The sequence below is a fragment of the Podarcis liolepis genome, assembly GCF_965112155.1.
Source record: "Podarcis liolepis genome assembly, chromosome: 15".
Lineage (NCBI taxonomy): Eukaryota > Metazoa > Chordata > Lepidosauria > Squamata > Lacertidae > Podarcis > Podarcis liolepis.
Window position 1 is genome coordinate 6,187,444 of NC_139566.1, and position 15,181 is coordinate 6,202,624.

Sequence of the window (15,181 nt, forward strand, 5' to 3'; positions counted from 1 at the left end):
AATGAGAGAGAGAGAGAGAAAGAGAGACCTGGGTAACACAATTTGGAGTGCAAGGGTACCTATAACTGCTGGAATTTAGTAAATGATTGATAGAATTTAGATAATATTTGGAGTCTTGAAGGAAAGATGACAGGCCAGTGAAAAACACAGACAAAGCTCTTCTCCAGGCCAGGGTCTCACCTAGGATAGAAGTTATTAAGAATGATAAAAGATACTAGAAGCATGTCATTAACCCATCAATAGAAACAAGAAAGGAGGCTCTGCTGGTGAGGGTAGGAGGTTGCCCAGGTGAAGGCTGGATATCACAAAGAAAAATGTTGTCCTTAAAAAGAGAGAAAGATCTGGAGATAGGGGGCAAGCAGACAGATGTGGGGGGTGTGGGGGAGTTGTTTGGAGCAGGCCAGGACTGAAGTCTCAATGTGTGTGTGTGTGTGTCCATCAAAACCATATCCATCTTCTACTTCTCCCCTAAATCTTTTGTATGGAGGTCATTTCCATTCCCATGTGACCTTCTGCTTCCTTCCATCTAATTATTTCTTGATCCAGTCCTGCCAACTTTTCACCAGTTTGGTCTGGGGCCTCTGCATATTCCCTATTTCCATTTTCTACCTCATATTCCTCTGGTTCATTCCCCCCCCCATCATCGTCTGGCTCCCCGCCCCCATCTTCATCAAACACTGATCTGATCATTTTTAATTGTTCAGCCATGTGGACTATAGCCACCAGGTCATCACAGCCAGTGGTATAACACCAAATGAGTCTAGACACAAGCTCATCATGATTGACCCCCTTGTCCTTCAGTGCTTTATGAGGGGACATGTATGTAGATCAGAAATATAGAGGGAGAAAATCAGAAGGCATTGGACACCTTAAGAAGTGGTACAAAATTTAGTATTCCCTTTAGGCTCTAAAGAAGATTCTTAATTCATTGGTCCTGCTTTAGAAAGAAAACCACCTAAATCATAAGATCCCAAATCTGGGCCTAATAGAATTTCAGCAAGTTTCCTATGTTAGGAAAATCAATCTTTGGCATTACAGCAAGTTTGGGGGAACATCTGGTACTCCATAAGTTGTTGAACTATGGTTCCCATGATTCCAGGCTATTGGCCTTGCTCGTTGGGGCTGATGGGAGATGTAGTTCAGCAACATTGAGGATCACGATTGTTACTATATATCTGCCAGCTCTTCCACCTTAACTTTGTACATTATACACTTTTTGCCAAAGGTACTGTACAATGTCTTCTTTAATGAAAATATACCGTAATTGTTAGAAAGAGCCTGGAGGAGTTGGTTTTGCTTCCCCACTCCTCTGCATGCAGCTGCTGGGTGACCTTGGGCTAGTCACACTTTTCTGAAGACTCTCAGCTTCACTCACCTTACAGAGTGTTTGTTGTGGGGGAGGAAGGGAAAGGAGAATGTTAGCTGCTTTGAGACTCCTTAAAAGATAAAGGTAAAGGACCCCTGACAGTTAAGTCCAGTCGTGAACAACTCTGGGGTTGCAGCGCTCATCTCGCTTTACAGGCCGAAGGAGCTGGCGTTGGTCCGCAGACAGTTTTTCTGGGTCATGTTGCCAGCATGACTAAGCTGCTTCTGGTGCAATGGAACACCAAAACCAGAGCAGCGCATGGAAACGCCCTTTACCTTCCCACCGGAGCGGTACCTATTTATCTACTTGCACTTTTTGGTGTGCTTTCGAACTGCTAGGTTGGCAGGAGCAGGGACAGAGCAACAGGAGCTCACCCCATCACTGGGATTCGAACCGCTGATCTTCTGATCGGCAAGCCCAAGAGGCTCAGTGGTTTAGACCACAGCTCCGCCTGCGTCCCTTGACTCCTTAGGATAGTGAGTTTGGATTTGATATCCCGCTTTATCACTACCCCACTGAGACTCCTTAGGGTAGTGATAAAGCAGGATATCAAATCCAAACTCTTCTTATTCTTCTTCTACATGCAATGTAATTCACATGAACTGAGCCAGCAATAGTGAATCAGATATTTTTGGGTGCAACAGGTGTTGCCTTGGGTTCATGGATTCTGTTAAGCATGTCTACTGATATAAACATTCTCCATAACCCTCTTAGCGTTCTCCAGTTAAACTGTGGATAATAGAGCTATTAGGTTTAAGGTAAAGGTAAAGGTAAAGGGACCCCTGACCATAAGGTCCAGAGCTATTAGGTTTACTGATGCTTTTAAAGACATAGTGTGGAAATGTTGACCATGAGCCAGATCAAGGTTTTTGCAGCTGATAATGGTACATCATTTGGATAGAGATGGGTACTTCAATGGATAATAAAAATAATTAATATTTTTTATTTATTTATATCCCGCCCTCCCCGGCGAAAGCCGGGCTCAGAGCGGCTAACCACAGGTAAAGCACAGTGTACATAAAATCACACAGTCAATTAATTAAAATACATTCTAAAATCAATTCAGAATCGAATTAATGGCAACCATTGGGCTAGAGTTCTATGAGGATTACAGAAGGAGAGAGGGGGTCAGACTGTTTCTTGGCCAAAGGCCTGGTGGAACAGCTCCATCTTGCAGGCCCTGCGGAAAGATGTCAAGTCCGCAAGGCCTAGTCTCTTGTGACAGAGCGTTCCACCAGATTGGGGCCACGGCCGAAAAAGCCCTGACTCTGGTCGAGGCCAGCCTAAACTCCCTGTGAAGAGTTTACCTCTTTTCTCTTTTTTGGGGGCAGTAATGAGTGGTGGTATTCTGCCTGCAAATTTCATCCACTTCTTTGAAAGGGGAAAAATATAGCTATTTCCCCACAGTTGAAGAAAACAACTGTGACATTGGGCATGATTCATGCTTTCAGAAGCAACAACATTGCTTGCAAATGATATCCTTACCTGCCTTAAAAGGAATTTAGGGGAGCATTCCTTCTATTATTATGTTTTTCTGGCAAAAAACAAAACACCTGTACCTGTTTCACTTTAACTTATAAAGCTTTTTGCATTCTGAAGAGGCTAGTTACCCTTCAAGTGTTATCAGTCTTTGTTGAAAGGGTCAGGAAGTTATAGCCATTTGCGATGTCATCCGTGGTGATGGGGATGAAAATGGTTCATATTAATTCCCCCCCCCCCCGGGGGTGTTCATAAAAATTGATGTACCAATACTCAAACCTTGATAAAAGTGTGATGGGTGCCAGGTAATAATAATAATAATAATAATAATAATAATAATAATAATAATAATAATAATAATAACAACAACAACAACAACAACAACAACAATAATAATAATAATAATAATAATAATAATAATAATAAATTTTATTTATACCCCGGCCTCCCCAGCCAAGATGGGGCTCTGGGCAACTGACACCAGGTATAAAAACAATTGATTGAAATACAACATAAAAACAAGATTAAAATACGACATTAAAACATTAAAATGAAGCCTGATTTCAGTAGGAACTCAAATCAAAAACTCTAAAAGCTAGAGATAGGGGAGACAACCCCCCCCCCCCCAATTTTTAATGCATCACTTCCACTATTGGGCGGGGGAGTGTATTATGAGGTTCTAAATCTGAGGTGAAGAGAATTTCAGAAGGATTTCCATGTTTGGAAATACTGTGTTTGGTGCTAGACTTTGATGTCCATGATTGTTACGACTGCTAACACTTCCGCACTGCCATTGTTAAAGACTAGATCTTCCTTGCCAAAGGCAACTTGTCTCCCTTAATAACAATACAGTTGGCACTAAGAGCTTACTGTGTCCATTTGTGTTGTTTTGCCCTGCATGTAGAAAATGGATATATAATATCATACAATGGAATGCATGCTTAATGGGCCAACAGTGATGAATCGGATGTTTCTAGTGTAAGAAGCATGGCCTTGGGTTCATGGATTTTGTTAAGCTGGTCCATGGATGCCAGAATTCTTCTCCATAATCTTCTCAGTACCCTCTGGCCAGATCAAGGACTGTTATTAGGTTTAATCAAATTTCAGCTTATTAGGTTTAAGACATGGAGTGGAAATGACGAATATGAGCCAGGTCAAGGGACGTGCAGGTGATAATGGCACATTGTCCCGGCAGGGATGGATTCTTTGATGGCTAATGAAGAGTTTACCATTTTTGCCATGATGCCTCACTTCCTCCGGAAAAACAACAGAGATGTATAAAAGGCCCACCACCTGAGACTTCTCCATTCAATCACTGGGTTTCTGAACCTCATACACCTCTCCATCTACTACTGAACAAAGTAAGTTTAAGTACTTTATATCTGGGATATTTTTTTTCTGGTGTTGGACCTATTCTGAGTAGACCTATTGAAATTAATGGACGTGGCTAACTCTTTTGGTTGGATATGTCCTTTTAGCCGAACTGACCTGCATATGATTCTATTTATATTCACCTGTAATTTATGACCTTACTTTGCAAATCCCTGCCTATTGACCCTGTACCCTCTCCAGCACCTGCTTAAACCATTTTTGTTCTGTCAAGGCTATTCAGACATGTAGATTTTGACCTGCTTCAATCCTTTTTTTACTGTTAATTTCAATTATGTTTAAATGTGTTTAATTTTTTTAAACCATTTTTACTGATAATTTTAATTTTTCTAGTAGACAGCTTAGAGGTTTCATTACCACCAAGCAGGATAGAAATCTTGCTAACTAAATAAGCAACTTACAAGTCAGATCAGCAGGGCTGGTCTCATCTCACTTCATATTAACATCTGAATATGATGCCCTACCGTAGATGCCTTCATTATCTCAAATGAGATGGTCTCTAACTGGAGGGGGAGGTGGGCTTTGGGAGTTGTCTTCTGCTTAGGTAATCTACTCAATGAAGATTCTTGCTATCGTCCCTTGCTATCGTCCCTCTTGCTATCTTTCATGGGCTTTTATTCTTTCTAAGTTTTGAGTTACTGGCTGCTGCTTTTAGTATCGCAGTCTTGGGGTTCGCCATTTTGTTCCGTTTGTGTGGCGGATAGCAAGGTGGACTGAAGAAGCATTTTAGAAATGTTTTAACAACCATGACTATGATCAGTGTCAAGGACCGTGCAAGATTCTCTGAAAACCTTACACAGGTTGAGAATAGGTCTACTATTTATCATAATCCTGAGCAGTGCTGGATTTACATATAAGCTTAGCAAGCTCGGTCTCGGTCCAGTATACCTGAAGGAGCGTCTCCACCCCCATCATTCTGCCCGGACACTGAGGTCCAGTGCCGAGGGCCTTCTGGCGGTTCCCTCATTGCGAGAAGCAAAGCTACAGGGAACCAGGCAGAGGGCCTTCTCGGTAGTGGCGCCCGCCCTGTGGAACGCCCTTCCAGCAGATGTCAAAGCGATAAACAACTACCTGACATTCAGGAGACATCTTAAGGCAGCCCTGTTCAGGGAAGTTTTTAACGTGTGATATTTTATTGTATTTTTGGTTTTTATGGAAGCCGTCCAGAGTGGCTGGGGAGGCCCAGCCAGATGGGCGGGGTATAAATAATAAATTATTATTATTATTATTATAAGCTATAGGTTAGGGCTCCACTCTCTTAGGGGTCCCCCAAAAAATTAAAGGGAAAAAACCCTGGATGTACATTTCCAAAATATAAGATAAAAAACAAATAAAATAAAACCTACACACAGCAAAAGTGTTTGTGTTGTGTAGGCTCCTATTTGTTATGTGCAAATGGCTTTGATACCTATCAAATCCATAAATTACCATATAGCATATATTCAACACAAAAAACAGTGACAATTTGTTGTTGAGAAAGGAGAGCTGGACATATAAAGGTCCCCATTACCTTCAGTAGCTTAGGGCCTCATCCAACCTAAATCTGGTTCTGACCCTGGGTTCCCATTAAAACTTTTCTGGAGCTCCAGTTAGTGCCAAGATTTCCAACAATGCTTTGGAGCAGCACTACATCAGGAGGGTTTGGGGAACTTAAAAACTATGTGTCTCATTGGAACACTGCTGCCCATTGTCAGGTATGTCTGCCAAACCCCACCAATGGCACTAACCCCCCCCCCCGGTACCTTAAACCTGGAATAAGCTCTACACCTGTCAGCAAGTGGCAGTTCTCAATGGTTAGTCCACTAAATTGTGATCATCATTTCTCCTCTACATCACACACACACTAAACGTAATGCCTATTTCATCTGTTTCAGCCTACCTTCCACTCAAAATGATGGGTTGCTGTGGCTGTGGCTCCAGTTCAAGTGGTGGACCCAACATCATCTGCATCCCCTGTTGTGGCGGTTGTGGCTGTGGTTGCGGTTGCGGTTGCTGCTGCCACCCCTGCTGCTGCTCCCAGTGCTGCGGTTCTGGAGGGTGCCGCATCATCTACATCAAGAATAACAACTCTTCTTCCGGCTGTGGTTGCTGTTGCTGATACTTCGGACGTCCCACTCAGCCTGAAATAACAACACGATCTGTCCAACATCCAGAACAGTATCCACACCATCAACCTCCTTTTGAAGACCTGTTGGGTCACCTCCACCTCTTCTCTTTGCCAAGTGGGAAACCCTAAAGCTTTTGCACCTGCCACTTATAATAAGCTGCAAATTTGCTTCCCTTCCCTTTAATCTCTTCGGAAGAGGTTCTCCAAGAAGACCTAAGAAGCAAAAGAAGCATGACTACTGCACAGAATTAAATGGGTAGGGTTTGACCACAATTTCCCCCCATTTGCTGGGCTGCGGAACTGCCTTCTGCTTTCAGCTCTTGCATCAATGAAAATAAAATAAAATATATTCTATAATATAATGATTGTCCCTGAAGTTTCTTGAAAATTAGGTACAGTGGTACCTCGGGTTAAGAACTTAATTCATTCCAGAGGTCCATTCTTAACCTGAAACTGTTCTTAATCTGAAGCACCACTTTAGCTAATGGGGCCTCCCGCTGCTGCTATGCCGCCGGAGCACAATTTCTGTTCTCCTCCTGAAGCAAAGTTCTTAACCTGAGGTACTATTTCTGGGTTAGCGGAGAGTGTAACCTGAAGCGTCTGTAACCTGAAGCGTATGTAACCCCAGGTACCACTGTATTGTAGGTTATAAGGTTGTCTAGCAACTCCAATGGTTTATCTAACACCATCTCTAAGGCATCTAAGCCAGGAGTCATCATTGATTTTCCTACCAGCCAATTCTACACTGATTTATGATCAGAGGCAGTGATGCTTCTGAATACCAGTTGCTAGAAACCACAGAAAGGGAGAGTGCTTCTGTGCTCAGTTTCTGTTTTCCGGTTTCCTATAGGCATATGGTTGGCCTCTATGAAAAGAAGATGCTGGACTAGATGCATCACTAGCCTGACTCTTCTCATGTTCTTCTCATGTTTGGATTACATCCTGTATGCAGATTGGGGAAATGTTTCCTTTCATCTGTCCAGAATCTATTTGCGTGTGGAGGTCCCCAAGCTGCCCCTCAAAATAATTCACAAATCACACATAATTTTTGTTTAAGGTTTTTGGCATAATTTTGGCCACAACTTTATTAAAATACATAATCTTTGAGTGGTTGCTTAGGCATTGGTTATGACTATCTGTCCCCCCACCTGGGACAGAACTGACTTTCCGAACTCCCTCGGAAGCCAGTGTAGGGAAAACAATATTGGGGATCAGTTGAGCTGAGTGACAGTCCCTCACCGCTCACCCAACCTGCTCCCTAAGGCTTGCCGGCCCTGGTCCCATTTCAGGGATTGGACGAAATCGTGGCAAGCCCCAGGATTCCTTTAACGGAATTCCCTTCCACACCACCATTGGAGGGGCAGGCCCAGCCTATCCTTACCCCTCCTCCACCAATTTTTATAACCAATGCCTAACCGCAACCTTACAAGTTGTGACAAATTGCTAGGTAGTAGGCAAAAACCAAATGGAACCAGCCAATCAGCCAAAAGGACAAAATTCCTACTAGGCCCCTGCCCCAACGGCGGATGACCTCATGACAGGCATAGCAAGGTCAACCGGAACTCAGGACGGGCGGGTGATCCGATGCACTCAGCGAAAGAGAAAGGAAAAGCTGAGTGCCCCAATATTTAAAGCCTTTGGTCCCACCCACCAAAATTGCAACATGCAATTTGTCCCAGCAACCCAGCCTTCCAATCGTTGCCCCAGGCCAGCACAATTTTACCTGCCTAGCAACAGAGGGTTGGCTTGGCAGACCCCACCGCAACACGTGCTCTCATTTCAGGGAGAACACGCTTTGCCATGAATCTCAGTTGGCCTACCAATATCTTCTATAGTGCTGAGAGATCTTTTTTTTTTATAAGATATTTATTAAAGTTTCACAAATTATATAGACAAACACAATAATACAAACAAACACAAACAAAAAACAAGTATAATTTCAAACCCTTATTTTCTTATAACTTACTTCTCCGACCTCCTCATACCTCACCTTTCTGTATTCCAATTTCAGATTTTAATTCAGCAAATCCTCACCCTTAATTTTATCTAATTTTTAACCTTTCTTCTTCTTTTAACTTAATCCTTACAGCTGTAATCCACTTAATTTCTAAAACCGCATCATTCTAACATTCATTAATTTTACAATGTTTCTTAAGATAGTTCTTAAATTTCTTCCAATCTTCTTCCACCGACTCTTCACCCTGGTCTCAGATTCTGCCAGTCATTTCTGCCAGTCCCATATAGTCTATCACCTTCATCTGCCATGTGCTGAGAGATCATTACTAGCACAAATGGTTTGGAAATATGAGACAGGGGGCTGATATACACACACAGAACCTGACAACGACAAAGCTTCATACCCCACATGTTAGTCCAGAAATGCTATTGTTTGGTTTGCGGAACACTCTGTACTCATCTCTTGAAAAGTGGAACATATTTGGGTTCTTTCTATTTTCTGGAAGTGAACAGGACTAGGATGAAGAAATTGAGGAAATGTTTTCTCTGAGCTTCCAGTTCAGGCATAGGCAACCTCAGCCCTCCAGATGTTTTGGGACTACAACTACCATGATCCCTAGCTAACAGGACCAGTGGTCAGGGATGATGGGAACTGTAGTCCCAAAACATCTGGAGGGACGAGGTTGCCTATGCCTCTTCCAGTTCATAGGGGTATAGTAAAATGATTGCTGTTTTTCAATCCCTCAAATCAAAGGCATGTGTCTCAGTTATTTAATATTTGCATAGGAAAAAGTCCTGCTGAATCAAGTCAAAGGTCTGTTATAATTCAGCATCTGTGGCCAAGATGTTCTCGGGGAGCCAAAATATGGATCCTAAAAGCAGCAGCTCCCAACCCCTACATATGATTCCCAGAACTAGTATTCAGAGGCATACAGTGGACGCTCGGGTAGCGAACGTGATCCGTGCGGGAGGCACGTTCACAACCCACAGCGTTCGCAACCCACAGCACCGCATCTGTGCACACGCGGGTTGCAATTCAGCACTTCTGCGCTTGCGCAAAGCGCAATTTAGCGCTTCTGCACATGCGCAACCGCCGAAACCCGGAAGTAACCCATTCTGCTACTTCTGGGTTTTGGCACGTCCGTAACCCGATAAAAGGCAACCTGAAGTGGCTGTAACCTGAGATATGACTGTACTGTCTCCCCCCCCCCAAGTTTTTTTTAAAAAAAGTTTCAACAATACAATAAAATAGCATCTAGAAGAAATAGAATCAAAACAGAGCATTTGACTGCAGTATTCTCTTATCTCAATGCATGTCTGTGGAAAAACACTGTAGGGCCAGGGCCAATACCCTCACAGGTGACTTCCCCTGTTCCGCAGTGCTTTAGCAGTGCATAATGTGCTATTTCATAGCAATTGGGAGACTGTGAATTGCAAGACCTCAAGCCGGGGTGTTGGCCTTTTAAGAATCTGAAGTCTCCACTAGGGGGCAGAGCCTAGAGGAGGTTGTCTCTAAAGCAGAGGCTTGACTCAGCTGCTCTCTGACTCTGTTGGAGCAACTTACTCACTTGGAGCTGCCTGGCATCCAAGGAAGCTGCTTGTTGGAAGATTCAGGTCAGATAAAGGAAAGCACATATTCATGCGCTGAGTAGTTAAACTATGGGACTCACTCCTGCAAGAGGCGGTGATCACCACCAACTTGGGTAGCTTAAAAAGAGAAATGGGGGTGGGGTGGGAATCATGGAGGATAAAGCTATCAATGGATACTGGACACAATGGCTATACTCTGCCTTCATAGTTGGAGGTAGTAATGTCTTTGAATATGACTTGCTGTAAACCACAGGAAGGCACAGGGCTCTTGTGCTTGAGTCCAGCTTGAGGGTTCCTGTTCTGTACTGAGCTGAATCCTAGAACAATAGGATCTAGAATGCAGCAGTCTGGTTGGTCCGCAGGAGCCACCCAATCCAGCTCCAGGTGGAGGTGAATCAGCAGGAGCAGCCAATCAGGCTTCTGGAGGAGGTGAATCCACAACCTGATTGGCCTACAGGAGCAGCCCGGAATTAGCCAGTCGCGCATGGCCCATTGTGTGAATAATGTATATATAGCTAGACATTTTGGGGAAAGTTTCATTCATTGCTACTATGAGCTGAATAAAGAGCATGAAATTCACACTCGACTCTGAGTATATTTCAGTTCCCCATAAGGATCTGGCTGAACACTGAGAAACAGGATTCTAGACTAGATGGGTCATTGGCTTGATCCAGCAGGGCTCTTCATATATGTTCCTGGGACATCTGACCTGCCTGGTTTCCTTGATCTACAATAAAGAATTAAAGTATGCACATTTTCGTCCATTTCAGCCTCTGTGTATTCCTTAAAGACATCGAAAGAGTAGATGGACTGCTCCAATGCTTCCAACATTTGTTCTCTGACCATGTTCCTGATATTTAAGTGTTTAGTTAGTCATATGAGAGGGACTCAGTGTGCATAGTACTTTATGTACATAGGCAGTGCTTTTTTTTCTTCCTAAAAAAATTGTTTAGGCAGTACTCTCATTTTGACTCCAAAAAATCACTATTATATACAGTGGTACCTTGGGTTAAGAACTTAATTTGTTCTGGAGGTCCGTTCTTAACCTGAAATTGTTCTTAACCTGAAGCACCACTTTAGCTAATGGGGCCTCCTGCTGCCACTGCGCCACCACCGTGCAATTTCTGTTCTCATCCTGAAGCAAAGTTCTTAACCCAAAGTACTATTTCTGAGTTAGTGGGTTAGTGGAGTCTGTAACCTGAAGCATCTGTAAACTGAAACGTCTGTAACCCAAGGTACCACTGTAGTTCAAATCGGGGAAAATAAATACAGTAAATGGACAAAAGTACAAAGACTCACAAGATGTTTAGGGGTATGCGTACCCCTGCATCTCTCCCCCCCCCAAAAAGCACTGTACATAGGGACTTGTGTAGAGGAACCTACCTTTTATCAAATGCTATTCAGACCTTTGTAAATTAAAATTGGCATCTTGGAAACATACCAACAGCCGGTGCACTTGGCAAAACAGGAATAGCATTTATTTATTTTTAAATAAAACATGGGCATATTTACTTATGATAGGTTATTTAAGCCTTGTTCAGCTAATACAGATAATCAGATTAAAACAGGGTGGGACTGCTTTATACTCTTCTCTCAGAGGAAAACTGGAACGCTCTCCTGTACTTGCAGTGCTCCAAATCCTCAGTGCCCATGCATGCACATATATTGATATGTACATGAGCACTTGTCTAAAGTCAAGAAATATCCATTTCCATCCCAGAGGTTTGACCACAAAGCAACCACAAAGACCATATCCTATTCTGGATAACACCCCACTCCTAAACAGGGAATACACCATAACTAAGTGGTAGAACATCTGTTTTACAGGTAGAACATATCAGATCCCCTGCCTTATACCATGAAGAGACACCACCAGTCGGTGCAGATAGTATTGAGCTATGTAGACCATTCCTCTCCTGCTCAAGAAAGCATCTTTATGCCATATGGCAATAGTTTGTTTTATCACTGCCAGCTTGATGTCACGCTATCATTCCTTTGTCATACTCCTATACGTGCTTTCAACTCTGATTTCAAAATAACCAGGGCACCAAGCCAATGGAACATTAATCACTCACAATTAATAAATGCCTAGTCGATGAGAGATATGGATTAAGCAGGGGAATACCAATTGGAATGGAGGAATACAGAAGGATGTCAGCACTACGTCAGGAATCAGCTGGTGTTTAGAGATGCCTCACTTCCCCTGGGATGGGTCGGTGGCAGTGTATAAAATAGGAGAGGGTTCTTCACTCCTTCACTGGAACTTGTTCTTCTAAGGAACTACCGCTGCTGAACAAGGTAAGGTGTTTATTATTATTCATGCAAGATATGGCAGGGTATGAGAGAAGTTGGATATTTGCACTTTCCCCCCTCCAAATTCAGCAATTATTCTGTGTTGGGATGGGCAGAATTTCAAACTATCCATTAGGGACAGGCATGGAGACACCCTTCTATAACAACATTGGATCCATATTCTTCCATATACTTGCTCCTTGGTGATCCATCCCAAAGAATCTGACAGAAAAAGACAGAATTGTTTTATTGATTCTTTATGTTTATATCCTACCTTTCCCCCAGGGATCTCAAGGGAGTGTAGATGGTTCACACAAGACGTCTGTAGAGATTTAGGCTGAAAGAGAGTGATAGGCCAAGGGACTGACCCCCTACCCAGTGAACTTCATGATGACCAAGTGGGAATTTGAACCATGGTTTCCTGGGTCCTAGTCCAACACTTTAATCACTAAGCTACAATGGCTGTAGATGTTGTCTTCAATGCCAGACCAGTGTAGCAAATATGGAGTGGGAGGACAATAGCAGCAGGTGTTGAATAGGTTCGAGGTGTTCATCAATGTATTATCTTTGCCAAGTCTTAAGGTGGGGAGGTACTCTAGATGTGTCCAAGTTTTCTCAGTCTTTGGGAAGGAGTGGGTTGTCTACCGACTGGCAGAAGCTTGCCTAGATCTCAAGCAGAGGTTTCTCCCAGTTCAAAGTGAAGATGTCAGGAATTGAAACTGGGACCTTTTGCATGCAAAACAGATGCGGTGCCATTGAACTATGGTTCTCCAAGACATAGAACTGGTGACTGAGGGGTGTTGAAGAATCATTCAGAGACTGGTGGACCACACAGAGCACTAACAGGATCCCGATGAGTCTAATTCCAGTCTATATATCAAGTCTATGTGTAGCCCATCCCAGTAGTGATGTATGGAAGTGAGAACTGGACCATAAAGAAGGCTGATCGCCAAAGAATTTATGCTTTTGAATTATGGTGCTGGAGGAGACTCTTGAGAGTCCCATGGACTGCAAGGAGATCAAACCTATCCATTCTTAAGGAAATCAGCCCTGAGTGCTCACTGGAAGGACAGATCCTGAAGCCGAGACTCCAAGACTTTGGCCACCTCATGAGAAGAGAAGACTCCCTGGAAAAGACCCTGATGTTGGGAAAGATGGAGGGCACAAGGAGAAGGGGACAACAGAGGGCGAAATGGTTGGACAGTGTTCTCGAAGCTACCAGCATGAGTTTGACTAAACTGCGGGAGGCAGTGGAAGACAGAAGTGCCTGGTGTGCTCTGGTCCATGGGGTCACAAAGAGTTGGACACGAGTAAATGACTAAACAACAACATGTGCATCCCATCGCCCTGATTGTTTGGCCCCTAGGTTCATGACACAAACCTCACTATTTTTTGCAATCCCAGTTAAGCAGCAAAGACTAACATCTCATGAGCTCATGGTGGGTCATGACAGGAGACCTACTGGTGGCCAGTATAGAAGCCTGATCTAAACGATATGTTTTGAAAAGTGTTTTGTGGTTCCTCCTCCAACCATCTCTCTGTCTTCTTTACAGGTTTACCCTTCTACTCTTTAAAAATGAGTTGCTGCTGTTGTGGACGTCGTGGCTGCTGCTGTTGCAACCAACGTAGGCCAAGAGTGGTCTACTATGTCAGGAGGCAGGTCCCCGTTTCATCCAGCTGTTGTGGCCGCCGATATTCTTACGTCCCTTCACGAAGTTGCTGCTCTCGTGGATCTCAGCTCCCCATCCAGCAGTGCTGCCCACCAGGGAAGAGATGCTAAATAAATCTGGGCTGGCATTGAAAAACGCTGGAAGTCTCCATCTCAACAGCCGGGTGGAGAAGAGCATCATGGAGAACCCCGATTTGAAAACCTGTTTGTTCACCTCTTGCAATCGCATGTTGCTGAGTTAAATGCTTGAAACCTTTCTCATCACTATGATCACCTCCTCTGCTCAACTGAACAATTTCCATTTGCTTTATTCCTTGGAACGAATTCCTGAATTAGTTTCTAACAATTGAATGAGAGGCGATACTGTGCTTTTGAGCCACATGGTGTGCAAAGCAAACATTAAAAAAAATTGTGAAATTAAATAAGTTCTCATTTTCTTAATACTTCACTCCCACATGACCACCTCTTGTCTGCAAACTACACCTGCAAACTACTTGTCTGCAAACTACATTTCCCAGGGACAATCCTGGATTTACAGAAGCCGTCCCAGTTTCTGATTTGATCCTGGAATGTCCCACTTTTCCTTTGGACATCCCTATTTTCTTTGGGGAAACGTTGGAGGGTATGGAGTTATGCAACCCCTGAGCCTTGGAGATAAGTAGCTATGCAGCCTTTAGAAGGCATCTGAAGGCAGCCCCGTAAAGGAAAGTTTTTAATGTTTAATGTTTTATTATGTTTTTACATATGTTGGAAACTACCTAGTCAAATGGATAATTACTATTAATATTACTAAGGGTGTCCCTATTTTCATTGGAAAAATGTTGGAGGGCATGAACAATCAATCTCTTTCACCAGGGAATTCTGGGGATTGTACCTCTGTGAGGGGAATGCTCAACATCCTTAACAAACTACAGTTCACAGGTATCAGATCGGCCAGACTTCAAGGGAATACGAACTCCCTCCCTCACGACTGGATGCCAGAAACAGGAATCAAGAGGCCTTACCAATGTATTTATTTAAGAATCACAGAGACATGGAAAGTACATCCACTCAAAAGATGGCGTTGCTCCAACTGGGCTGCTCCACCCTCCAGTAGTGGTGTAGTGGTTAAGAGCGGCAGACTCGTAATCTGGTGAACCGGGTTCGCTTCCCCGCTCCTCCATAAGCAGCTGCTGGGTGACCTTGGGCTAGTCACACTTCTTGAAGTCTCTCAGCCCCACTCACCTCACAGAGTGTTTGTTGTGGGGGAGGGAGGGAAAGGAGAATGTTAGCCGCTTTGAGACTCCATCGGGTAGTGATAAAGCGGGATATCAAATCCAAACTCCTCCTCTTC

General features: G+C 43.5%; 2 long non-coding RNA genes across 2 annotated transcripts; both read left to right on the top strand.

The window, feature by feature from the left end:
- The first annotated feature begins 4,160 nt into the window (after window positions 1–4,160).
- On the top strand, window positions 4,161–6,703 carry LOC310694366. The gene is made up of 2 exons (XR_014519626.1): window positions 4,161–4,206; window positions 6,109–6,703. It is a non-coding gene; the product is annotated as an uncharacterized lncRNA (long non-coding RNA).
- Window positions 6,704–12,049: 5,346 nt separating this feature from the next.
- LOC310694102 lies at window positions 12,050–14,273 on the top strand. The gene is made up of 2 exons (XR_014519537.1): window positions 12,050–12,185; window positions 13,733–14,273. It is a non-coding gene; the product is annotated as an uncharacterized lncRNA (long non-coding RNA).
- Window positions 14,274–15,181: the final 908 nt, after the last annotated feature.